The sequence below is a fragment of the Sebastes umbrosus genome, chromosome 8, assembly GCF_015220745.1.
Source record: "Sebastes umbrosus isolate fSebUmb1 chromosome 8, fSebUmb1.pri, whole genome shotgun sequence".
In the NCBI taxonomy this organism is placed as follows: Eukaryota; Metazoa; Chordata; class Actinopteri; order Perciformes; family Sebastidae; genus Sebastes; species Sebastes umbrosus.
In genome coordinates, this window is record NC_051276.1 from 1,328,804 (window position 1) to 1,356,116 (window position 27,313).

At 42.5% G+C, this 27,313-nt stretch overlaps 1 protein-coding gene across 3 annotated transcripts in view; it reads left to right on the top strand.

The window, feature by feature from the left end:
• The window catches only part of fbxl17 (F-box and leucine-rich repeat protein 17), a 293,136-nt gene that overhangs the window by 80,842 nt on the left and 184,981 nt on the right, over positions 1–27,313 (top strand). The window lies entirely within an intron of this gene.

Here is a 27,313-nt window from a genome sequence, read left to right on the forward strand (position 1 = left end):
TTGACTAATCAATTAAATGACTAATTATTTAAGCATTAATGTCACTAATGATTGATATTCTCAAAAGAAACAACAGAGGTGTTTATAATTTGAAATAATGCAACCCTTACTATTTACTGTTGATGGCAATGGGTGACTCAGTGTGTTTGTTTATGTGATACTGTATGTGTGTGTGTGTGTGTGTGTGAGATACTGTATGTCTTTGAGTGTGCTGCTAATGCACCAAGGACTCTCTGCGCCTCCTCTCCTCCTACCATATCACAAAGATTGCCTAAGATAGCACATCTCTGTGTCAACCCCCGCTGAGCTGACTCTGCAGCAGGCCGTTCCATAATATCAGATTTTTATGCATCCCTCTAATGCTGCCTGTAAATGTGCCACTCTTTTATCCTCCCCTCTGCTTTCTTTTATCATTAGCAGTCCCTAACAGGGGGATGCCTGGGAAGTAGGCTGAGATAGGTGTTACTCTGTGTGTTTGCCCTTGTGTACATGTAACACACACACACCTTCACACTCACACAGACACATAAATGCTGATGTCAAGCTCTGGAGCCGTATTGTTGTTCTTTCAACATGATGCGGTCTGTGAATAAGCTGCTTCTGACTCAGTTTGCCACTAGCCTGCGCTGTTGTTGCAGCAGGAAAAGAAAAAGTCTATCGAAACCTTTTTTTTTTATTGTTTTTAGTGTTTTTACTACCACTGTTGAGATTTTATTTGTCAGTTCCTGATCAAAATTAGAAATAATATCTTTAAATTGATAGAAGTAAAAGCACCAAGTATAACAGCAATTGCTAATATTGATGACCTTGATTGAAACCTCAAGGGGAAATTCCTGGCAAATACCCAAGTATGTGTTGTTTAAACTTTGTCTGTCCCTCTGCTGTAGTGATTGATTAACTGATTACTTGAATAGAATGAATGTAGACACCATTAATGAAAGGCAGTCTCTCCAGCTACACTTACTGATATGGTGGACTATAAGGCTGAGGAACCACGGTAGGATTACAAACCTTGTTGAAACCAGATTTTGTGCATCTCAGCATTTTAAAAGGAAAATGTGACTATACTGCTCAGACGATCTGTCTCTGGGATGTTTTCAGAGCTGATCCTTACCATGCATATTTAGTTGGATACTGATCATAGCCATGCTAAAATTTCGAATATGTTTGAAGTTAGCAACCCGACATCGGCACAGATCCTTAGCAACAGTGTTGGGATCACAAACAAACTCCTACAGAGGAGATAGATAACTGCCATTTTTATTGTGTGGTGAATTTGAGTATGACTGTCTCTATTATTAAAGGAATAATCTGACATTTTGGGAAATATGCTTATTTATTTTTGAGTTAGATGAGAAGATTCATACCAGTGAGCAACCTCCGGAAAGTGAAGCCAATGTGGAAGTGCCTTAAATTAGCATTCTTTCTAACAGCCAGCAGGGGGCGACTCCTCTGGTTGCTAAAAGAAGTTTGATTGTATGGAAGTCTATGAGAAAATGATCCTACTTCTCTCTTGATTTATTACCTCAGTAAACATTGTAAACATGAGTTTATGTTCTCAATCTCTAGTTTTAAGTCTTCTTCAATACAGCATGATGTTCATTTAGTAAATTATGGTCCCATTTAGAGTCAGATAGACCATAAAGCAGGGGATGCTTTAGGGCGGGGCACCTTATGATTGACAGGTCACTACCACGGTGTTATCCGGTCTGGGTGTTGTCAATGTTTTCATCTTACAGCTTTAACCCTTTCATAGTGTGATTTCAGTTCATGAAAGTTAATTTTGACATCTTGGTCACCTAAAAATGTCTTATTCAGTGTTTGGTATAATTAGCTCCACCCTCTTGTGTCACTTCATGTTCCAAAAAACCAAGATGGTGACGGCCAAAATATCAAACTCAAGGCTTCAAAACGGCAGTCCACAAACCAATGGGTGATGTCACGGTGACTATGTCCACTTATGCAGCCTAAGATTGATGCACTAAATACTTGGACTGGACAGAGCCAGGCCAGCCGTTTAAGCTCAGTTAACCGGCTGCTGGCTGTAGCTTCATATTTAAGATACAGACATGAAAGGTACAGTATATTTATCATCTCATTTAAATTGGAATTATACATTCTTTAAATGACTACCATCACCTCAAAAAATAACCACAAATGCCAGTGTCAACGCTGCTCTAGTGCTTTTTCATTTCAGTTTCTTTTTTTCTCATTTGAGTTTGTCTCTTCATTACTTAAGTCCCCACAAGCTGAAAGCCCCTGAGTGTGTTAAAACAGAATGCTGTCCCCAATGGACATGTCTTGACTTTTATTTCTTGGATTTATAACACTAGTGCAGTGGTCGTTTGGGACGTGGCCGCTAGGAGCACATGACTTAACTGTCCAAGTGCTTGGCCCCTGGAAGTGCTACTTGCAGTGTTCTGGAGAACCGCTCATCGCTCCTTGACTCCAGTGAAGTGAAGAAGAGTTTGGTTGTAACGTTAGTATATCCAGCATCCAGCAGCAAAAGTGAACTGCCGCTGTGGACGACATGCTCGACTCCAGAGCCCCGAAGCCCCGCCCCCGCTTCTGCACAGAGCGCTGTAGCTGGTTTATTCAAAGTTTATCAATATTGAATGTGTCACTCGTCCAAATTGTACCAACTTTGACACTGCATGTCCTCGGGTCCACAGCAATACACTCGCCATGATCGGATGAACGGCTCTTGAGATATGCAAAGGACACCCACCCCCACACACACACACACACACACACACACACACATGCATACAGACAGACAGAGAATCCTTGCCTTATAGTTAGAAAACCCCAGGGAGCTACACTGCTATTTCCATGCTGGGCTCCGAACAACGAACGCTGTTTGGTTTCAGGAGTTTGAGGCCAGCATAAGTTTTCTCAGCTCAAACACTCACATGCCAACCACATTTGGTGAAGTGACTCACTGGATATGTGTGTTTGAGCGTGTGTGGGTAGTTGCTCGTTCTTCTGGCTGAGATGGACTAACCTACTTGATGGGACTTGCAATGAAAGCTCTTACACAAAAATTAGCATACATCTGCCAGCGAATGCTCTCATCTCTCATACATGGAGATATAGGGCTAAGCTCTCTTGTTGTAATGAAGTATCTGCACAAGTGTCTGTGCCTATGGAAGTGTGCAAGAAACACTTGACTTTGTGTGCCAACGCATCAATGAGGCCTCTTTTACATGTGATGGGTTGCTGTCTAGGCCAGTTTGCTCTCTCTGTCCCTCTCGATGCTTTCCTTGCTCTATTTTTCTTCTTCTGTTTAAATTTCATTCCCTCGTGCTCTCTTGTGCTTTCACTCTATCCTTCTCTCCCGTTGCACCTCCTGGCACCCAAGGGAACAATGGTTCTCTAACAACCTTTGCAGAAAGCCTGTGGACCTGATGATTGGGCAATGTAAGTCGGGGAAACAACACAAAAGGTCAGTTTTCCATTTTTCCATCGGTGAAGCTCAGGTTTGCCGATACCCAAGGCCTTATTATAAGGCACATTTATTATGCGAGCCATGCTGCATATGACCTAGCTCCTGTAGAATTAGCATTGACGTGGGTAATATGGCAGTGAATAAAGGTTTAACAGTGACCCCTTAACCATCTGTGATAGTGTTGAACTAATTAGCTTACCACTGATGTGCCCCTCTCTCTCTCTCTCTCTCTCTCTCTCTCTCTCTCTCTCTCTCTCTCTTTCTTTCTCCCTGTCTCTCTCTCTCACTGTCAGTCACTATCAGTCAGTCTGACATGCACACCCACAAACACACCGTGGACTTCTACAGCTATTAGCCATGTTAATGGGTTGAGTCCCCGTTAAACTCCTGGACATTAATGTCAAGTTGAATAGTAATGGGAAAGATAATGGTCTACTTGTCTACAGCCTATTATGTGGAAAATAAAGGGAGTGCTAGGCCATGCAGCTTCCAGAAGGAACACAGTGAGAGTTATTGCTTCCTTGTCCAGACTTTTTTTCATATTTAGAAATTGTTGTTGGCATATAAGACACGTCCTCAATTTTAGTTTTATGTCCCTTGCTCCTTATTTTTGCCACCCTACCTCTTGTTTGTTTGTGGTTGCATCGGTTGCCGCGTATGCTACTTGCTTGACACCCACTGCTACCATCATTATCATCAGCCTTTTTTTTATTGTTAGTAGTAGTTATTATTATTTCATTTCTTATTATTGATATTTCTATTATCACTCTATTACATCCACTGCTATTGCTTATTGTTATTAGTCCTATTTGTATTACTACTTAGAGCTGTTGTGCTATTATTGTGGTTGCTGTGCAGTTTTAGATCTGATTTGCTCACTTTTGAATCTGTTGATGGCAACCCTTTGAAATAAACATACTAAAAATGTGGCCAGTAATTTCAGGGTTTCATGCAACACTTTTATAGTGGAGGCATCCCAACTCACCTGAAATATAGATCACCTTGCTAACGTTGCAAGAAATTATTACATTTTTATGCATTGTATTAAGCTTCAGGGAAAAGGAGCAGTGGCGCTACATCACACAGCAAAGGCCACATATTTAATGAGTGGGGAAATCTTTTTAACTTTCATTTAGTAAATACATAGATCAGGATCTGTCTGATTCAGCAGGTGATTGATTGATCGAGCACATCGTCTGTCTTAATCTGAGCAGCATGTTGAGGAAAAAGGAAATCATCTGAGTTCTAACAAGTTGGGGAAAGTAGCGACAAACGGTCAAAATGTGGAAAGGATGTATGACACCAGGCTGAAGTTAGTGTGATAATCACCAGTTGACCTCTTCTTTTACTCAATAGTTGAGTAAGGCTGCATTCACACCAGATTCGACAGTGCTGGTGAAAACGTAAATCTTCTCATTCATTTTGAATGGGAGTAGTGTGTTTGGGCTGTGGCAGCGGCGGCTGCCGGGGGTGCCAAAAAAACTGCACCGGCCTCCGGCGGAAAAGTAGAAACAGAATCAACTTTTGGAGAAAGACGTCATGCTGCCAATCATGTAACCGGCAATCCAGAGCTGTACAACCCAGACATGAGGGAACAAAAGACGTTAATCGCTGCAGTTAATAGGCCATTAAAGTGACCCACATTGCCGCACAATCATGCGGCAAATCGCAGGTTAAAGTTGGTATTGACCACCAGCTGGACCTCAATCAGTGGCTGCGATCGAACTGCAGAATTTGTCATAGAAATTATATAAGTATTTGTTTTTCTTAAAATAAATTCAATGTGTCAAATTGTGTCAATAGTTGAGTTTTTTCTGAGTGGTGCCTAACCACACATTAAAAATGTCCTTTTCCAGTCAGAACCCTACATGAATAAATTGCCACAGGACACCGTGGTTTCCTTACATTCACTTTCTGTGGAGGACACTTTGTTAGAGGCTGCCTTAAAATGTATATAAAATGTATGGAAAAAGCCTCTCCGCTCTCCCCTTGCTCTTTATTTGAATCATACCTCCGTCTCTCTGACAGCAGATATCTGTCCCTGTCACTACTCATACCGTCAGCATGAATAATGCCCTGTGAATGAGCTCTGCACAGACCGGTAACATGTAACAGCCTTCTAATTTCCCTGCCCTGGGCGCTGTCACCTACCTGGCCATCATCTGCATAACAGAACGCCCTGGATGCTCCTGTGGATGCTCCTGTGGATATGTGTGCACCTCCAGAGTATTTAGGATGTCAACCATCCCCACAAAACACCTCCAGCTCTAATCATAAAGCCCTGGCAGGCAGAGGCTGCATGCCCAGAGGCCATGAGGGCAGAGAAGGCCGCTAGCCTCAGGCCGGCCCCAGGTCTTTCTGGCCTACCATGACACTGACAAGGTGGAGGGAATGATGTTTGGAGTTTTGCTGTGTAAGGACTGGGGATAAAGAAGCATTAAGTGAGAGCCTACTAGATAGTTTTGGAAACAGTTTTTAGACAGAGAAAGACTACAAGTGTGATTTATTCAAATGCTTTACTATTCAACTCATTTACTAATAATTAATGATGAAAAAGGAGTAACCTTCTCTACACACCACTTGTTTGCTGTCCATCTGGTAAGCCCCCCTGTGTTCAGGAGACGGGTTTCTTTTTGGTCTCTTTTGCTTCCCCTCCCGTCTCTGCTCCAGCTGTCTCAGTGTGCTCCATCTCTCTCTGATCATCCTGTTAATCTGGAAGATTTCCTTTGTCACCGAGAACTTAGCAGACCAAGCTGCACCTGTCTCCGAGAGCAATGTTTCTTTTCTTTTTTTGGAGGGCATGGCTTACAGAAAGTGTGACAAGAGGCCAGTTCAGTGTGGTGAAGTGTGGACATTGCAGGAAGGCAACTTTTGTTCATGGTAACGTTAAGAGAAGGAAGACAAGCTGATATTTTACTAGAGAAGAGGAAAGGCATGCAGGAGGTTCAGACAAATGATCTTGCTCAACAATGTGCTGGATTGTGTTCCGATAAAACTTGCCATTTGAGAAGCGTGCTGAGAGACTGATCTCTGGAATCAATAAAAGCCTTTACTCCTACTCTCCTACTCCTACACATAATGTCAGCTCCAAGTTTGTCCACATTTTGTGAAATTGAAATTAGCTTTCACTCAACTCACAATTACTGCACAGTTTACAGTGCTTCCACTGGATGATGTGGTTTTCTTCAGGGAGTTAACAGCATCACCTTGGCACTGGAAAGACTTTGTTGTTTTTTACATCAATTTAAGTAACTTCTATCTAAAAAATTCTGTAAAGAGGAATCAGCTTAACTTGTTTCTGGTTGAGTAACCTGTCTTTTTTGTATACCATGTATATGCTTAACTGGATTTCAAGTAATTCACTGTTGAAAAGTGATACTTGAGGAAGTGAGTGGATAGTCAGGAGAACAGAGGTGGGTAGGATGCACCGATACTGATATTGCATATCGGGTCAGTATACCGAGTCAAATAGCTGGATCGGGTATCGGGGATAATGGGTCTGATCTATTCAATTCAATTTTATATGTATATGCTGTATACATTATACATTATACTGGAATTTTAATTCCTGTTTAATTTTGGACCATTTTGTTGCTTCATTAAAAGGTTTACACTTGAATTGTAATTCTTTTGCTAAGTTGCTGGTGCACGATTTACTATTATAATAATAATAATAAATAACAATTCACCAAATTTATATCCACGTATATATTGGTTACTGTTTTTTTTATTTGTTATTTATTCGTTTTAGGGATGCACAGATACCACTTTTTTTCAGGCCGAGTACAAGTACTTACATTTGGGTATTCGCCGATACCGAGAACCGATACGAGTACTTCTCTGTGCCAAAAGACCCTCGTTAACAGCCAGCTGGAGGGTGTGAGCGACACACGGCAGGCTGGGGAGTCCCGCATACGGTGCGCCGCGACTGGCTCTAGGTCGGCTTGGAAAGGCTCGGGGCAAAGGTGGCTCGCGGCCGCAGCTTTACAGCGCTCCCCACCCGGAGCCGCACCGTGGACAAAGGGCTCGCTGCGCCCTCTCTCTCCGCCGGGGACGACCCCCTGGTCCCGGTGCGACTGTCCTCAGTGTGCCCCAACCGTGTCGTGCTGCCAGGCCGGGGCTTGGCCCACGTAAAAGGCGTTGCGGCGATGTCTGCAACCCACCCGACCCGTCTTGAAACACAGACCAAGGAGTCTAACGCGTGCGCGAGTCAAAGGGTGCAAGCAAACCCCGTGGTGCAATGAAAGTGAGGGCCTGCGCGTGCCGGCGGAGGTAGGATCCTGGCCCAGCGGGGTCGGGCGCACCACCGTAAAGTGGTATCGGTGCCGTTGTATCAGTGCCGTTGTATCGGAGCTGTTTTGCAAGTACGAGTACGAGTACATGAGCACAGTATCGGACCCGATACTGGTATTGGTATCAGTGCTGTGTAATTAGTTTATTGGTTTTGTTTTACAAGGTTAAGAAAGCAATGTCTAAGACAAGCCAGATGTTGCCTTTTACATAACAGAATGATCCCGGTCACTTCCACACAGTGAGGCATACAGCTCATTTATTAAACACTAGTATTGGATCGGTACTTGGTATCGGCCGATACCCAAAGCCCAGGTATCGCAGGACTGAAAAAGTTGGATCTGTGCATCCCCAGAGGTGGGACCATTAGAATCTGAAGGAGATAAAATAACAGGAGGTTGTCTTGACTAAACAGTTGTAGTATAGGACCCACAGCAAGGCCATGTTGAGATTAAAGATTAAGATTGAGATTAAAAATGTAATACACAAGGGCTAAGGGCTTCCTAGTCTATGCATAGTAGCATATTTTCTCTTCACAAATTCTTTCTCACATTCACACACACCACTTGGGGCTTTGTCATTTTTTGCTGAATAGCTTGTTTAGTGAGGATTAACATCAAAGATCCACCAACAAGATCAATGTCATCTCAGAGAAACTCAAAGGTTCTGAGAACCGATGTTTTCCCCGAGAGAGAGCATTGAAGCTGTTGTTTGCTCGTCTTGTGATTCTCTCAGCTGTTGCCAGCTCCCGCTCCATACCTTTAGTACTGTGTCGATAAGAAGAAGAGGCAGCGGCTCCCTCCATAGACTGCTGAACAGAACAATCCAATATGGGCCATAGCTGTGACGCCAGGCATCGATGGGTACATCACCACGGCAGCCTGTCATTCTGCTCCAGGTCCATGGTCAAGTTGGCCTCTTTAAGTCCCATTTTTCATCATTAGCATGAGACATAAAACTGATCTCTAAGTAAAGCTCAAAGTGTTAAAAGTCAATTTCAGGCCCACCCTGATAGATTGTTCTGCGCAGTTACCATGGGAACAGTGAAGGGTTAAGAGGTTCAGAGTTTTGCAGACCGAAGTCTCACATAGTGGTTTTCAGTTCTTTGCGAAAGTGACAAACTACCAGTAAGGCACCTAGTCGTGAACACCAGGGTGTTTAAACACTGTTTAACCACTGTTTAAACACACTACAGTATGTAGAGTACATGTGTACAAACGTGTGTTTACATGCACACTATGCTGCTATGATCTGGTTTTTAAACTCCATATCCTGCTTTGAGAAACTTGGATATGCCAGCTGGAGTACTCTGATAGACACGGTGATACTATGGCATGTAAATATCCAGTTCTCTGATCAGTCGGCCATGTTTGCAGGTGCGTCTTCAACTCAAGTTATGCAGTAGTTTGTCAGTGAAGCAAAAATCTTGATGATTAACAATGTAATGGTGGTGTAAATGCTGAAATAAGTAGTGGCAGTGGTTAAGGATAAATAACTGTTGCTCTCAAATTTTCCGTTACCGATAAAATATGATGGTGAAACTAAATCCAGCAGATTGGTAACTACGGCAGAGACCTAGCAGGCTGAAACCAACAATAAGTCAACCTGCAACTGTTAAGGTAATGTGCAAATATAGCAGGATGTACTGTGGAGAGGAGTCAAAGACAAACCTGCAGAAACCTGGTTACTAATATTAGAATCATGTATACAAGGATACGAATAACCAGAGGCCTGTACTAAGAAGCAGGATTTGGCGTTAGCGAGGTAACTTCAGGGTTAACTCTTCAGGGTTTTCCGTCCTACGAAGGTGGATCACTTCTTATCGGGGTAGATCACCATGGTAACTTATGCTGAACAGCTAACCTGCTCCGGAGCAGGTTATGTTCCAGATAAGAGATCAACTCGTATAAAAGCAATCAGAGCTCGGTGAGTAGATTGTATGATAATATTACACACATATGAAGAAGTCTAAGTCATAATCCAGGCTGAAAACAACACAGTTTAAACTGACAGATGCAGGCAGAACATCTGGATTTATGCTGTGGGTGTTTACCGCTTTGGATTATGTTTTTATATATATATATATATTTTTTAATTGCTCTTGAGTCCGTTTCACACCGCCGGAGAGGGGGGGGGAGGACGCAGCAGAAAGAATGTTGAAATAGTCGTAGACGCCATGGCTTCGTCACAGGGTATAAAGAAGTGTACTCCATTCATCCATTACACTCCTAAAAGGTATTTATAACTAGACGACTATATCTGACTTTTGAGTATTCTGTCCGAAAACGCTCTGTTTGAGCTCCTCCCCTCTCTGCTCCGATTGGTCAGCTGGCCCCCTCTGCCGTGATTGGTCAACCAAACCGAACTCTTTGTTACTCCCGCTCCGCTCTAACTAGCTTTGTTTGAAGGCGTGCCAAACTAACTGCTAGGCAGGTATTATGCAAATGTGTTACTTGGTGACATCACCATGTCACGGAAGTAAAGGCAGGACTTCAAGCGAGGCATTTCAGGCAGTTGAGGAGCAGTATTTCTGTGGGGGAGAGTAACTCCCTTTGGCGTGGACTTTGGGCTTTGTAACTTTGCAGACCTTTTACATGCATGAAAACCCCTGTACTGTATAACACACCGATGGAAAGGGAAAATGCACTAGTGTGTGTGTGTGTTTGTGTGCGTGTGTGTGTGTGTGTGTGTGTGTGTGTGTATGTGTGTGTGTGTGTGTGTGTGTGTGTGTGTGTGTTGTGCTGTTTAGAAACACAAGCTGAAGGGCAAGCTGTAAAATTGATGACTTGCTATAGGCACAGTGAATGGGTTTAGAAGCAGTATTTCCAATAATGCATTTTCCCTGACTTCCCTGAAAGAGGGTAAAAAGAATAGAAAGTTGTTTGTTTCTGTTATGAAACGCTGTCTTTTGTGGTTGTTTTGCAAAATGGTTATCGACTTCAGCCAGTATGTACTTCTTTTAAATGCCAAACTCTTAGTGTACTGCACCTGCTGGACTTTTTGCTTTTTGTCACAACTGGGACCATCAAAGCAGCACAACTAGCCTGCACTTTTATTGCTCTATGGCACACATCAGCCTGAGGCCTCTGACTCCGTAAAAGCACGGAGCCATAGAACTAATATGGTAAGTTGACATTGAGGATGAGCCCTTCAGTGAATATGTGCTTGGGAAAAGAACATACTGGGATTTGAAAACTCGAGAGAGGTGTTGGAGGGCTTTGACAATGTGGCGTAATAACGGTTACCGCTTTGCATTTAAAGGAGTAAAATGTGACTTTCTGGCTTCCTCCACTGTAGCTTCTGATTTCTGTCTGACATGCAACAAAGAACTATTGATGTGTTGCTTGGGATTTGAAGCCTCGAGAGAACTGTTGGAGGGTTTTTACAATGTGGCGTAATGACTTTGCATTTAAAGGAGTAAAGTATGTCTTTTGGCTTCCTCCGCAGCAGCTTCTGATTTCTGTCTGACACGCAACAAAGCATTATTGATCCTTAGGGAAACGGGCCGAGAACAAAACCTCTTCTGCATCTCGTGGAAGCTGCTATGTAGGGGTCTCCAGAAGCCGACACTCACCCCCTGCCCGCACACTTGTATGTGCAATTACACACACACATGCATACAGCCGCATCCCTATAAGACGGCGTGTGAAACTCTTGAGGGAGCTGAGGGCTTAAGCCACTGAATAAATGACAGGTCATTTTCAGTTGAGAGTGGAGCGTACAGACGAGTGAGGCGATCAATCACTTTGGCGATCACCCATGCAGACTTCAGTCCTCCCTGGCATCATCGAGGCTGATGACAACGAGACGAGATTGCTTGACAAGTGTGTGTGAGAGAGATAAGTGTGCACTGTACATATGTGGAGATGGCACATTAATTGATTTCCGTTAAAGACGCATAAAATGCTGCTGCCTTTGGTCAGGTTATGGAGTCATTCGTGCTAAGTAGGCAGCAGTTACTTTTTTTGAGATATATGAAAAGGATAGGGCAAGGTTTTCATGGATTTTTTTTTTTCCAAGTGTGTCTGAGATGGCCCCAGCTGGAGAAAAGTGGATCTATTGATCCTGGGAGTTTCATTTTTCAAACATAGTCATCTTTCAGAGCCAGCTTCGATTTTTGAAAAATATACAGTGTGCTTTTCAGATAATTTTATGGTGTTTTATAGAGATGTGAAGAATCCCTGGGTAGCTGGTAGGAGGTGAAAGTGGATGACCATATTCCTCCTCAGCCTAGCTTGAAATCCTTTTTAAGCCTGTTTTCAAGCAAAAATGTCAAACATTTGTTGGTTCCAGCTCCTCAAATGTAAAGATTTTGAATGCTTTTCTTGATATACATGATTGTTAAGTCAATATCTGGGTGTTTTGGGCTATTGGTCAAATAAAACAGTAACTTGAATACATCACCATGGTTTTTTTTCTCTCTCTATTTTCTGGCATTTATCAACAAAATAACCATATATAAGCCATATTCAAATTACAACACTCTTTTAAAACTTACTTGCTTGAGAAAATAACTGTTTTTACAAAGATCCCACTTGAATCATTTTTAAATACCACTTATTTGTTTGCCTCTGGTTAGCTGTTTGTCTGTGTAAGTAGTGTGAGAGCATGGCCTTTTGCCTGCTTTGTTTTACATATTGGCCTTCGGACCACGCTGCACTTTTTCCTACAATTTCCAGCTGAAAATAACGAGCCAGTCGAAGGTTAAGTGAAGCGAAAAGATGCCGAGAGAGAAATAGAGAGTGACAGCTGTGTTGGTTACTTACGCTTAAACCTCAGAGCGAGAGCGAGAGAGTACACTTGCGTCACTAAACTCCCTTAAACTCCGTCGTTAGTCTTTCCAACTATCACCAACTCTGGTTTGGTCGAAATAAATTCTTATTTCACTGTGATTGATGTGAAAATATACTGGCTCTACACGCTGTTTCCCCCCCGCTCTCTCTCTCTCTCTCTCTCTCTCTCTCTCTCTCAGCTGAGCGTCTCTCGCTCTTCGGAGGCAGACCATTAAATTAGCTGAATAAAATAACAAACATTGCGCGACCCCATCGTCTACTATTGTCTATATTTTAAGGAACCTCTCGCCTGCCTTCCTGCTTTATCACCCATGGCCGTGCGGTTCAGAGGATAAGATCGGCGCGTGATGCGCGCATAAACAGACCGATATGAAACAATTTTATATATGTATACAGATTTTGGAGGAGACCAGCGGCGTTGAAAAACGCCTGCCCTTTACAAAATACTGGCTGATGCTAGCATTACTTGCATTAAATAGCGGTCCACTTCCGTGTTGCGGTACGGTTGGCTTTCACACCTGATGCGAACTGTACCCGAGTCCACATGATCCGTGCCCGAGACCACCTTTTCAAGAGGACTCGAGTACGGATCGACGAACCGTGCCAGAGTATGGTACGGAGCGTTCACAGTCATCAAGCAAATTGGACTATGGGGAAAAGTGTACTTGTATTTGTGCCCGGATCCCTGATGTGAAAGTACTCTAAAACCGTCTTCCACTGAGGGGTTTTATCATGTCTGCTATGTCTGTATATTAAATGATATTGTTAAACAGACCTTTTAGACATGAATGAAGCACAATCATATGATACCAACGCACTGAATCACTTTCAGAACTTTACGCTTCATTAGATCAAAATGAATTCTCAGGAATAGTATTTCATTTACTTTGAAGACTTGATGGAGACAGAAGAAGAACTTCTAATATGTTTCAGAGGATTTCCCGCAACTGGCAATGAAGCGACTTCTTATGCAAAGCCGCTGGATAGGCATAAAGATGGATTGTTAATAGAATGTGTTGCAGTGTATTCAGTAATCATTATTAATCTGTGTGTCGGCGGATTCTTTCTCAGCCCGGCCCAGTGTTCATAAAGCTCGGTTAATTAGACTGATTGATTAGATGGTGGTGATTCGGAGCTCTCATCACGGCTCCTCATCCCGTCAGGCCTCTAATAAGATCAGATTGCTCTCATATTCACGTACTCCCCTGCACACACACACCCACGCACACACACCCACGGCTTGTTTGGCCTGTCATACCACCTCTCCATCTTTCTCACTGCCTGTCTGTCACATCCATATTCAGACAGGATTTACAGGCATGAAAGAAGCAGCCAAGCTTGCCAAAGCAATACACTGCAGACTAGAAGTTACATTATGTTAACATGAAAATATTGCAAATCTCTCATTCCCCCTCATCCCCTCCCCCCCTCTTCTTCTCCTTTGTCTCTCGCTGTGATCCATCCTGTGTTTCTGTCCCATCACGTCTCATATATATGACCAGTCCTTTTGCTTAGCCAAGGAAAACATCACACTGGATAGCTGGAGAACAGGAACCTCACATCTGTCTAGACTCAACTTTGTACTTGGCCTGCGTGTGCTGCCTGTGTGAATGTTTTCATGTCTGCATATGTGAGAAAGACATATCCTTGTTTTTCTGCAGATTTAAATGTGAATCAGCTTTGCTAAAGCTTATGTTGATCGTCTCTGTGATGCTTTTCTGATCAATACACATGCGTAGCTCCGAGCAAACCACCCTGCACTTAGTGCACAGTGCCTGCTCATCAGCACAGAGACAGCACAGTAAAGAGACTCTCCCTCGCTGTAGTAAAACTTTATGACTTTCCGTGTTGCTTTTGTCTCCAGGCATCGGATATTACAGAGGATGATAAGTATTCATTTAGATTTTTGCCAGATCACCAGTCCTTGGCGTCAATACAGCCCATCTGAGCTCTTTAAAAAGAGACTAAGTTTGGTGTGTGTGTGTGTGCATGACTTTATGAGTGTGCACCTAAGTTTGTGTGTGTGTGTGTATTTCGAAGGCTGTGATGAACCCACTGCAGTATCACCCCTAAGAGAGTATTTATGGAGAAAATGATTACCTTGGAAAGAACAGAACTTTGATGAAAATCGTCCCACTTCAATTTGCACCTCGCAGGCCTGCAGTCGGTGTCCTTGTTTATGGGTAATATTGGAAATCTGTAAAATTGCACAGAGTAATTCAGTAACCGAGAGCTTTCATGAAGACATCATGATATTCAGTGGGCTGAGTTTAAGCATCTTTGTCATTGGGAAATTGTAATGTATTGTTACTTTGTTTCAAACGTATCCAAGGACTTGGCTTCTTCTTTGTGTCTAAGGTTTCTTCATTGCAGCAAATCTTAAAGTTACACCTTGTTTCATTTGTAAAAGTTTACATAGATGATGTGGGCATAACGTAGAATTATTTATATCAATACACATTGTGAAATGTGGCAAACATTGGGTGACCATTCTCATGGAAGCCCAGTATTAATGTTAAATGGTGTTTTGTCATATCATTAGGCCTGACCTAACCTGCCTTTGAATCCGACCCTCACCAATGCAGATACTCCGTGGCTGAATCAAGCCTTATATCTACATGGTATCTGCATGCAACTACATTGGTTGGTCCAACTGGCTTGATAGGCCATTTTTTCTGCCTGCTATACCACACTTTATCCAGCCAGCATCACTGTTAGTCTTACAAATAGCCACTAATTAGCACCCCTCTGCTATCAGAGACTTTTACAAACAGGAATCAGGTCTGCTGATGTTTCTTATAAACGAAAAAAAAAAATGGTTTCAATATGAAGCTGAGCATAAGGCTATGAATGGGACAGCTGTGTTGCCTCAATGGGGTTTCTGGCGCAGGGGACTTAAGGCAAAAAAAACGCAGGGTCATCCGGCAAACATCTTAAACTCGGCCCAGCTTCTGCCGCAATGCAATGCAGCAGCATCGACAAGGTGGTTCGGTGGCCAATCAGATACTTGCAAGCACACATTCCTGGAACATTACTTTGTAGCTTGGATACTAGGGGTGGAACAGTTCACACAATTCACGGTTCGGTTCATATCACGGTTTTGGGGTCACGGTTTTCAGTTCGGTTCGGTACATTTATGGTACAACAAGGAGGTCATGTTCTGATTTCAACATGCTTTTCATTCATTTGGGAAAAATAAGTTAACAAACAGGGTTCCCGCGGGGTCTTAAAAAGTCTTAAAAAGTCTTAAATTCGACTTGAAACCTGCAGATACCCTGAACAAATGTTTGCCTTATCAAAAGTATGGCACTTCTTCATTGTCAAATCTTAATTGAAAGAATAGGTCTTCTACAGTAATCGGTGCAAACAAAAAAATGCAGCTTTGCTATTTTCATATAAATATGATGTAATTATAGACTAAGGCCATCAACATAAATTGAAGCATAAGCTCAACCAGAACTATACAAAAAAAAAAGAAAAAACAGTTTAACATATGTCTCAATTCCCTGATTATCAGCTCTTAATTGAAAGATTCAAAAAGTGCAGTATTTGGAGGAATACGGTTGGATTTCTGTGCCACTTTGTTATTAAAAAATAGTTAATAAATATAAAACACATTACAGGGATTGTGCTGTTGCCCCTCTCCAGTTTCCAATCTGTCACTGCTTGTGTCAGTGCATAAGAGAGATGCTCACTGTGTGGCTCTCATAAAGGCGGCACGTCTGCAAAACTGAGCTTTTTACCTCCCACTCTGAAGTGATGTGGTGGGCAGTCACAGTTCAGTAATTTCCAGTAGCCCTGGATGTCCATCCGTCTGTAGTAAGAGCTACATAGGCTGTGTTGGGCAATTCTTTCCCAATTCCTAGTCGTGTCTGTTCGGGAATTACTGTATAGCGTGGCTCAAGTAACGTTACATTAATCATATGCTGAATTCCAGCATCCTCCACGACTGCATAAGGCTGCATATCTTTCACTATAAACCTCTCCGATGCTGTAGTTGTGTTTTTTGCCCTGTCTGAGTCTGCATCTAGAGGCTGTTAAGATGCTGCGGGGAGGAGTTTCTCTTTCCTAGCCGACTCTCTCCTCCTTGTGCTATCTATGGCCACACCGGGTTGATGTCTTCTCCATAAATTGTTCATCATATTGGAAGTGTTGCCGCTAGCATACACCAGACGTGTTGCACAGTGCTCACACAGTCGCCGTTTTATCCACCACTTTTTTCCCGTCATTTTCATGGTAACACTAAATCCGTATTGCTCCCATACAGCAGAGCCAAACGATGCTGGTGGATCCTCTAACTGGACTTTATCGAGTCTACTCGACATTTCCTAAACTGACTGACAGCCGCACTCTGAACTTCATCCGTGCCAAGTGAGAAGTAAGCTGGGTCACGCTTCATCAACGCGTCATCTCTTTGGGGTACAACACATGCGCAGTAAAATCTGGTCTGCACTCGCCGAAATTGAGCCAATAGCAACGCACGACCGCAGTTTCAGTTACACTGCGCATGTGTTATGCCCCGTACCTCAAGACCCATGTCCGCCCATGTCCCAGCCTCCTCCCATAGGCCTTGATCTGTAGTGTAACAATAAACGGGAGCTAAACTCTACATGAAAAAAATACACAATCGGCCTCATAACTTATTTCAAATGAACCGAACAATTCATACACGTCTCGAACTGTGACTAGCGAACCGAACGGCTCAGATTTTTTACCTGGACTTTTCCATCCCTAGTGGATACTTACTGATAACTGTAAATCCCTGTGCAGTGTTTTAGCGTCTAATACACTTTCAAAATCATGGATCTATTACCCAGACTGCACCTCCTGAATCATAATTCATTGTCTCGCTGGTACCTAAAGCAACACCTCCCTATCAACGCAGCCCCTTGTGTTGTTTTAACAATGCATGAAACACAATGCAAGAGTAATGCTTGATTTATACTCCTGTGCATATGCATTCTGTGCCCAGCACCTGTCGCGCACGCCAGGCATACATAATACTGCTGCGGGATGCACTTGATTTGGACCCGAGGTTTTCAAAACCTTTGTCAGGCGGTCTTTGATTTAATTAATGGATGTGATTCAATAGTTCCATATATGTTTGGCCCAACACAACGCCATGGCTGGAAAATAAATGATGGAAGAGTTGGATGATGAGCAGGAGCTATGGTACTGTACCTAGAATTAACAAGGTTGTTGCTGTTACGGATGTGAGGTACTACATCCGGGAATCCCACCTCACCTCTATAATGTCCATTCAAACATCTGCTTCGTCCGCGGTCCCTGGCGTGTAGTCACATTTTTCAGGAGGTGCGGCGCGTCTCTGCGGCCCGTCTCTGCAGCTCGTCTCTACGGCGGCTCTCTGCAAGCTCAGCAAACCATCTTTGTGGCTCTGCAGGAGCTCTGCGCAAGCTTTTCCATCGAAGTATCAATTAGGCATAAGACTTGTGGAAAGTCCACAGGGTCATCAGGTGGGCATCTCTCCTATTTACTGTGTTTCGTTGAGTTTGGTCCACAACCGTGAGAGGCTGAACAGTGTGTTTCAGCGTCCAGATAAACGGCACGTTACAAAAAAAAAAAAATTGAAAAGACTATCTTAGATGACCTTTACAGTCTACGCTTGAGTTGCTCATGGCTGCATCCTTTCCTTGGTCCAGATGACTACATTTTCCATGTTGTTGAACGTTTGGTAAATCCTTTAAGCTTAGCAACTTAATGATGCTGCCTACTCTTGTTTGAGTGACAAATGGTTGCTGGCAACCAGTAAAATGTAACTTAGGCGAGTGCTTTCTGAATGGGGTACAGTTCTTAGCTCTCTCTCAGGTTTTTGGGCATTCACCCATCAGCCACAGCTGGATGGGAGGTCTAACGAGGATCAACTAGCTCCAGTTGGCAATGAAAGAATAAAAGCTTAAAGTTCTGCAGTGTTTCACTTTTTTGGGGCTAGAAAGTGTATTTTTTGCCATGCACGCATGTGTGTGTGGGATGGATGAGTTTTTGTGTGGGTGTGCGTATATGTGATTGTGTATCAGAGTTTCAAACATAGATAAATGACAGTGTGCCTGCCCTCCACACACTCCCTGCCATCTCTCTCACTGATGAAACCGGCTTCACCTGGATGTGTGTGTGTGTGTGTGTGTGTGTGTGTGTGTGTGTGTGTGTGTGTGTGTGTGAAGTAATACCCACAAAGGAAGAAATTAAAGAAAGAATGAATACAATTAATGAGGGGAGTGAGGGGAGAGAGGGGAGTGAGGGGAGGGTGTTTTCTTCCTGGGTTGTTTTTGTTGGTGGGAATCGAGCAGTTTGAAATGAGGGAGGGATCTAAAACTAGGAGGGAGAAAGCTATTGAACAAAGGATGAAAGAGATGAGCGGCAGTCTGCTCTGGTCTTTCTCTGTCTACATCTCTTTTGCCTGTGCATTTGATGGAGTCAAACGAGTCGTATGATAGACGATATTGACAAGCTTAAATGCCCTTATTGGATGAGATGTGGCCCTTGGGTGCTGCCCCAGCGTTTTGTAAGAACAGACGGCCAGACAAAAACCACACACTCACATACAGCATTACCCCCTTTTTGCTACCACAGCACTCTCAACAATTACCTTCCAGCTCTTTAAGACACACACACACACACACACACACACCACACACACACACACACACACACACACACACACACACACACACACACACACAAAGGCTATCTTTATGACTGCAGCATTTCCACCATTCCAGCCCACTTTTTTTCTGCTTCCCTTACCTCCTTCACCCAGAGACCATTAAACCAGATCCCTTCTAAAAGGCTTTAAGGCCTCTCTTGGCTAGCCACTTCTTCTCCAAAGCCCTGCCATGGCTCTTTTCATGTTTTTAAATCAAAGTCCATGAAAGGTTGAGGGAGAGGAGGGCGGGGGAAGCAGAGAGAAATTTGGGACGGGTTTTTGTGTTTGTGGGTTGGAGACAAATCTTAGTTACAAACCCATATGGTCCTACTCACACACACACACAAACACACACACGCACACACACACACACGCACACAAACTTAATCTGATACGGTACATGCCCTCCTGGCCTGTTCTGCTCTGGTGAAATATTTTTTTTTCTCTCTCACCTGCTGAGAGTTACTGTAGATGTGTAACCTGCTCTTCTGCTTTCACACACTAGTATACACACACAGAAGTGCACTCACACACTCTTGCAACACAAACACCGGTATGAAAGACAGTCTGGAGGTGGCCTCTGCTGTGATTCGTTTACCTCTCTCGCAGACGGTTCTGATTTAGGGATCACGGCGGTGCGTAGCTTTTTGATTCTGCTGCTAGTCAACCTGAAAATGTTTTCCTTGATGGTTTTTTGGCAGAGGCCATGTTGGGGGGAGCTCCGGCCAGCTCACTTCACCTGCCAGCTGCTCGTCTAAGACTGGTCCTTCTGGTGTTTTTTTCTTTTTTCCAAGTTTCATACGCAAAAAGACAACTCGGCTCTACTCTCCCCCTCCCTCTCTCCTCCTGGCCCAGCAGAACAGGTTCCATATGCATCAGTGTCTCAGGTTGTGAGCGCTGACTCACCTTCAGTTAATCTTTTCTGACTGCAGGGAGTTGTGTGGTGGGTCCAAACCTGAGGCATAGAAATTTAAGGTGCATCCAGTTATTGATTGTTCTGAAAAACAGTTCTGCACAAAGCGAGCAAGTACAGTGAGACTACAACTTTCACACACAGCTGTGTCCAGGATGTACAGTTTTGTTTCGGTGATAAGTTTTATTACTTTTTGTAAAAGGCTCAACATACAGATGGAAGAAAGACCGCTACTGATACTATACTATACACAGCTCCCTCACAACCTGCTTCTTCCTCAATATCCCCACTGTTGGTAAAAGGAACTAAACAATAAGGTATACTGTAGAGAATGTATTTGTGAACTTCACCTCACTGCAACACAGTCCAGAAGGTCATGATTAGGAGTCAGTGTACAGCCACACCAGCAGCTCTATGAGGGTATACTAAGACACAGCTAAATGCTAACATGCTCACAGTGACAATGCCGGCATGCTAATGTTTAGCTAATTTAACGTTTACCATGTTCACCATTTTATTTTGGCATGTTAGCATGCTAATAATAATTAGCACAAAACTCTAAGTACAGCTGAGGCTGATGGGAATGTTATTTTGCAGGTATAAACCGAGGTATTAAACAGGGTCTGAAATTAGCACCCGCCCCCCGCCAAATGCGGGTAAATTGTTGGCAGGCCCGTTGTCCCGCGGCCGAAACAAATATGATCGAGGAGAATTTTGGGACGAATTTGGTACGAGAGTTGAAAGAAAAATACCTATTACATTAGAATGAACGGTGATGAAAATGACTGCACATTCTGTGTAACGCACTGTTATTATTGAACCTCCATGACAACATAAACACACACAAGCATACACACTGTATTCGCCCGAATCGTCCCGCACGTACACACACACACACAGACACATACACACACACACACACACACACACACACACACACATACACACACAACATACATAACATATACCGCTGCCCTCTGATCTCAGGACAGCTGCAGCGTCAACGAGGAATTATTCCCAAGTCAATGAGGTCAACTTTCTAGTATTAACGTTACCAGTTAGCTAATGTTAGTCTGTTTGATGTTAACGGTAACGTTACCAGTTAGCTAACGTTAGTCTGTTTGATGTTAACGGTAACGTTACCAGTTAGCTAATGTTAGTCTGTTTGATGTTAACGGTAACGTTACCAGTTAGCTAACGTTAGTCTGTTTAATTTGAACGGTAACGTTACCAGTTAGCTAACGTTAGACTGTTGGATGTTAACGGTAATGTTACAGTTAGCTAACGTTAGACTGTTGGATGTTAACGGTAACGTTACCAGTTAGCTAACGTTAGACTGTTGGATGTTAACGGTAACGTTACCAGTTAGCTAACATTAGACTGTTGGATGTTAACGGTAATGTTACCAGTTAGCTAACATTAGACTGTTGGATGTTAACGGTAATGTTACAGTTAGCTAACGTTAGACTGTTGGATGTTAACGGTAATGTTACCAGTTAGCTAACGTTAGACTGTTGGATGTTAACGGTAACGTTACCAGTTAGCTAACGTTAGACTGTTGGATGTTAACGGTAATGTTACCAGTTAGCTAACATTAGACTGTTGGATGTTAACGGTAACGTTACCAGTTAGCTAACGTTAGACTGTTTTATGTTAACAGTAACGTTACCAGTTAGCTAACATTAGACTGTTGGATGTTAACGGTAACGTTACCAGTTAGCTAACGTTAGACTGTTTTATGTTAACGGTAATGTTACAGTTAGCTAATGTTAGACTGTTTGATGTTAACGGTAATGTTACCAGTTAGCTAACGTTAGACTGTTTGATGTTAACGGCAACGTTACAGTTAACGCTCACTAACGAGCCGGCAGCCGACGTTTGTAATTACATTGAGTGAGCTGACGATTACGTTACGTTAACGAGGAGTCAAAACTCTGCAACAGCTCAAATCATGTTACCAATGTTAACCACTCTTTTACCTACTTCCTCCTCTCTTCGTCCTCTTTGGGTAACAAGTCTGCAATTAATGAATTGTGTCCGTACCAACATGCTGCGTCTCTCCTCATGACAGGAGCATCTCCAGCAGTTCCTCCAACTTTAGGAGCAGCTAGCATGCCCGGATCTAACTTTATGGGGGCCCTATGTAAAATCTTGTTTTTCGACCAAATGCTAGATAAATAGATAATAGAAAGGGAATTATGACCTGATTATAAATATTTAAATAATCATAATCTTTGAAATGTGTGTTTTTATGCAAATAACCACTACAGATGTCAATAATAAACTACAGTACAGTACTGTGTAGGCTTCAGTACCCTCCCAACCCCCAGAAACAGGGCTCCCCCAAAAGCTGATGTTTTTCATGTAAATTATATTGAACATTGAATGACATTAGATCTACAATGTTATTCCTTCATTTAGCGCAGAGATTTCAAAAGTGGCAGATAACATTTCTGAGTGGCAGACAGAAAAAAATACTTACCTGCAAAAAACCAAGATGGCGACGGCCAAAATACAGAACTCGATGCTTCAAAATGGCAGTCCACAAACCAGTGGGTGACGTCATGGTGACTACGTCCACTTCTTATGTACAGTCGAAGGTCAGGACCAGAGTGGAAGGCCGACCAACCAGCATTGCCATCCATAACGCTGCTCATTGCTAAAAAGTGGTAAAAAGCATCAATGCCCTCCTTTTTTCTTTCAGTTCAAGTTTTGTTTTCGGTCAGAGACAGAGTAATAATACTGAAATATTTTAGACCAAATTTCATACAGTAGATTCAACTATATGTTTGCAGACCTTCTCAAACGCCTTGTTCATTGCTATATTACACCTCAAAACGTATTTCCACTGCCTCAACTGTGACTGGAAATCCTTTGCAGTCCCATTCCTTTATGAACCATTTTGCACTTACAAGCACTTTGGCTCCTTTCTGATAAGGTGAGAAACATACCTTTGAGCTCCACCAGAGTTATAGGAGGTGTTTTACCCAGATAAGCCATACTGTATGTGACTTGGTGAAAGATAAATGGACACCTTGTTCTTTCTTTTTGTGACTTTTCTTTCCCCTGGCTGTCTCTCTGGGTTTTCCATCTTCCTCTGCCTCGACTCAGTAACCTTTAAGGTAGACCTGGGGGGGGGGGGGAGACAGTGTGAGAGAGAGAGAGAGAGAGAGAGAGAGAGAGAGAGGCAACATTAGAGTGAGGTATATGGACAAGTATAGTGATCAGGGCAAGAGCAAGGCTAGGTAGTAGTGTAATCAGTGTTACTAGGTAGGGCGTCAAATGGATCTGTGAGCACACCAGGCAATGGCTGAACAGACGTGAGGCTTTGTGTTCCTGGCTGTCCGGTCACTAGCAATGCGACTCTGTCCTTTACATCAAAGCCATACAAATATTTCAACCCAGATATGGAGCTCAAAAAGGACTAGGCTAAAGCATATAGCGTAACGCAGAGAGGTGCACTCATCACCTGTAACCAAAAACTATTTGGAATATCATATCAGTTGTAAAGGTATGCTTGAATATGCAGTGTTGTTCCTGTAATCTTAGTTTTGATGCTTGAGTTTATACCTGTATAGTCTATGTTGAAAGCTTTTATATTTAAATCTGTGTGGTTGCAGGATCACTTTTTAACCCTCTGAGACCCGCGATCAGTGTAGCAGGTTCAGTTTTAGAGCTATAGAGAGTTTTAGACCTCCAGATCAGTGAATGTAAATGGGTTCTATGGGCACCCACGAGTCTCCCCTTTACAGACATGCCCACTTTATGATAATCACATGCAGTTTAGGGCAAAAAAAAACATGCCGTTTTTTGCATGCAGTATAAATGTGTTATTTTCGCCTATTCTAAAATGGTGTCTTTGAATATTTCTGCATACTGGGGTCCATAAACAGTCTTGGAATTACATAAATTTGGTATCACTGTAAAGCTGAGACTCTTGTGGATCCAATGAGCCAAACTGGATTCATGTGTGATGATGTTAGTCCCCATAGGAGACATTTTGAGTGAGGCCATTTTTTTAAACTTGACCTCACTGTATAAAATGACCTGTGATGACCTCTAGGATAATCACAGCCTCATGAAACTTTACAGCCACAAACTAGAGACCTAGAGCATTCAGAGGATGGATGGATCAAACTAGAGACCTAGAGCATTCAGAGGATGGATGGATCAGACTAGAGACCTAGAGCATTCAGAGGATGGATGGATCAGACTAGAGACCTAGAGCATTCAGAGGATGGATGAATCAAACTATAAACCTAGAGCATTCAGAGGATGGATGGATCAGACCAGAGACCTAGAGCATTCAGAGGATGGATGGATCAAACTAGAGACCTAGAGCATTCAGAGGATGGATGGATCAAACTAGAGACCTAGAGCATTCAGAGGATGGATGGATCAAACTAGAGACCTAGAGCATTCAGAGGATGGATGGATCAGACTAGAGACCTAGAACATTCAGAGGATGGATGGATCAAACTAGAGACCTAGAGCATTCAGAGGATGGATGGATCAAACTAGAGACCTAGAGCATTCAGAGGATGGATGGATCAAACTAGAGACCTAGAGCATTCAGAGGATGGATGGATCAGACTAGAGACCTAGAACATTCAGAGGATGGATGGATCAAACTAGAGACCTAGAGCATTCAGAGGATGGATGGATCAAACTAGAGACCTAGAGCATTCAGAGGATGGATGGATCAAACTAGAGACCTAGAGCATTCAGAGGATGGATGGATCAGACTAGAGACCTAGAGCATTCAGAGGATGGATGGATCAAACTAGAGACCTAGAGCATTCAGAGGATGGATGGATCAGACTAGAGACCTAGAGCATTCAGAGGATGGATGGATCAAACTAGAGACCTAGAGCATTCAGAGGATGGATGGATCAGACTAGAGACCCTCGAGCATTCAGAGGATGGATGGATCAGACTAGAGACCTAGAGCATTCAGAGGATGGATGGATCAAACTAGAGACCCTCGAGCATTCAGAGGATGGATGGATCAAACTAGAGACCTAGAGCATTCAGAGGATGGATGGATCAGACTAGAGACCTAAAGCATTCAGAGGATGGATGGATCAAACTAGAGACCTAGAGCATTCAGAGGATGGATGGATCAAACTAGAGACCTAGAGCATTCAGAGGATGGATGGATCAAACTAGAGACCTAGAGCATTCAGAGGATGGATGGATCAAACTAGAGACCTAGAACATTCAGAGGATGGATGGCTTTCTTAGCTAGATTGACAATAAGGGGGTTTCTGAGCAGCAACTAACACAGCATGGCTTTTTCTATGGTGTTCCTCAAGGTCTTGGTGTCTTAATGTGGTATTTTGGAGGGATTATTGATCATTTTTATGAATTCTCCAGTGGTAAAAAATGATAAAATTTAGAAGCAAATCGGTGTAACAAATTGTATCAACCCAAAAATTGCTGCAACAACTTATTAGACATAATAGAGCATTGGGATGACCATCATATACTTCTATCATAATGTTCTAAACCCTTATACACTTTCACAATTTATTTTAATCAATGAATTAATGTTCTACCCCCCTAAAGACCCCCTGGGCCCCCCTAAAAAAGACTAAAACAGGTCTGTTGTACGTCTCAGAGGGTGAAAGTCTGCAAACTGCTCCTCAAGTGTATGCGTTCAGTTCCCGGCCTGTAAGCTTCTAGTTTCTGTCCATCTTTTTCACATCCGTTCTATGGTTTTTACATATTTATACATGACATGTTGAAATGTTGTTAAGTAAATGATTGGGTAAATTTACCTGGTTGTGTAAAGCCAATAGTGAGCTAGTATCTCTTTCCTCTCACTTGTGATTCATCAGTTTACTTTACAAAGCTCTGTGTTCAAAATCCTGCCATCCTTTAACACATCATTTGCAGGTACAAACCTACATGTACAAGTTAAAAAAGCTGTATTTTCAGGCACACCTTTTTGAATTACATAATATTCTATAAAACAATGGTTTAGCAGCCATTACAATTATGTATGTAACTGTACAACATTTCTGTTGTTGTACAGCTAAATACTACAACTCCAGTCTAACTGGCTAAATCATTAATTGATGTTATCAATGTGCATTAAAACCAGTTCCTCAGGAGGAGCAGTGGTTGATACACTGGCAACCTTCCTGCATTATGACTCATAATTCAGTTAGAAAGTAAAGAATCATCCTTTTGCATCGGAAACAGAAGAAGGAATAATGAAATATCAAAGCTTTCCCTTGCTCTTCCTTTGACTCAATTTTGATTGTATTGTATATTGTGCTGTTGATGACATCTCTACACAAATATCACTGTTGTTGCAAATTCAAGATATATGCTTTTTCATTGCCATTCTGTTGCTAGGGCAACAGCTTTGAACCGGGCTTCCTTCCTGTCAGCTACTGCATTAACAAACATGGTAAAGAAGAAGAATGTTTACTGTATGTTGTCAAGTTTGAAAAGGTCTGTTGAGTTTCTTTTAGCTCTACAGAAAATGTTTATATTTCAATTTGTCTTTTGTACAGTAAGTGCGTCTGAGAAAACAACTGATTATGCCATAATAGTTTATAATTAATTTGAATGTTACCTTAATTGTACATAGTCATTGTAGCCTACAGTGTGCCTCCTTTGCCTCCTTCTCAAGCTCTAGTCTTCTTGAGCCGTTTTTCATTTAAGTGTTTGTTGCAAATTTCTCTCCTCTCAGTATTTCCTCTTAAACTTCAAGCATTCTTTTCATTGACTTTTCAAAACATGTCAGAGTTAGGTTTAAGTCCAAGAGCACTTTAATGGTCCTTTTTCAAATGTTTAAGTTGATAAGGTAAAGTTTGCGTTTGTATGAATCCCTCACTAGTTGTGATGTATTTTTTACCTGACTTGCTTTTTGGGAGTTTCACAAAGAAACATTGAAGATTTTGACAATGGCTAGAAAATGTGATTTTTGTTCTCTAATGTTCTTTGATGTTTGTTTTTCTTTTTTTCCCCCTTTTTTTAATCACAGCATTCTCTGTCAGTGTTCTGTCTCACTTCTTCTCATCTTACTTTGTCTGTGGTTGATGAACAGTTTGAGGAAGCACTGAGGAAGCTTTCAGAGAGGACAAACAATTCCCCACATATAGTTGCAGTGTTGAGTATGATGAGGGAGGCGAAGTAGCTATCAATACCCGTATTGATGACTACAGTGGAAGCTGGTGGAAATGTTCTGCTTCCCT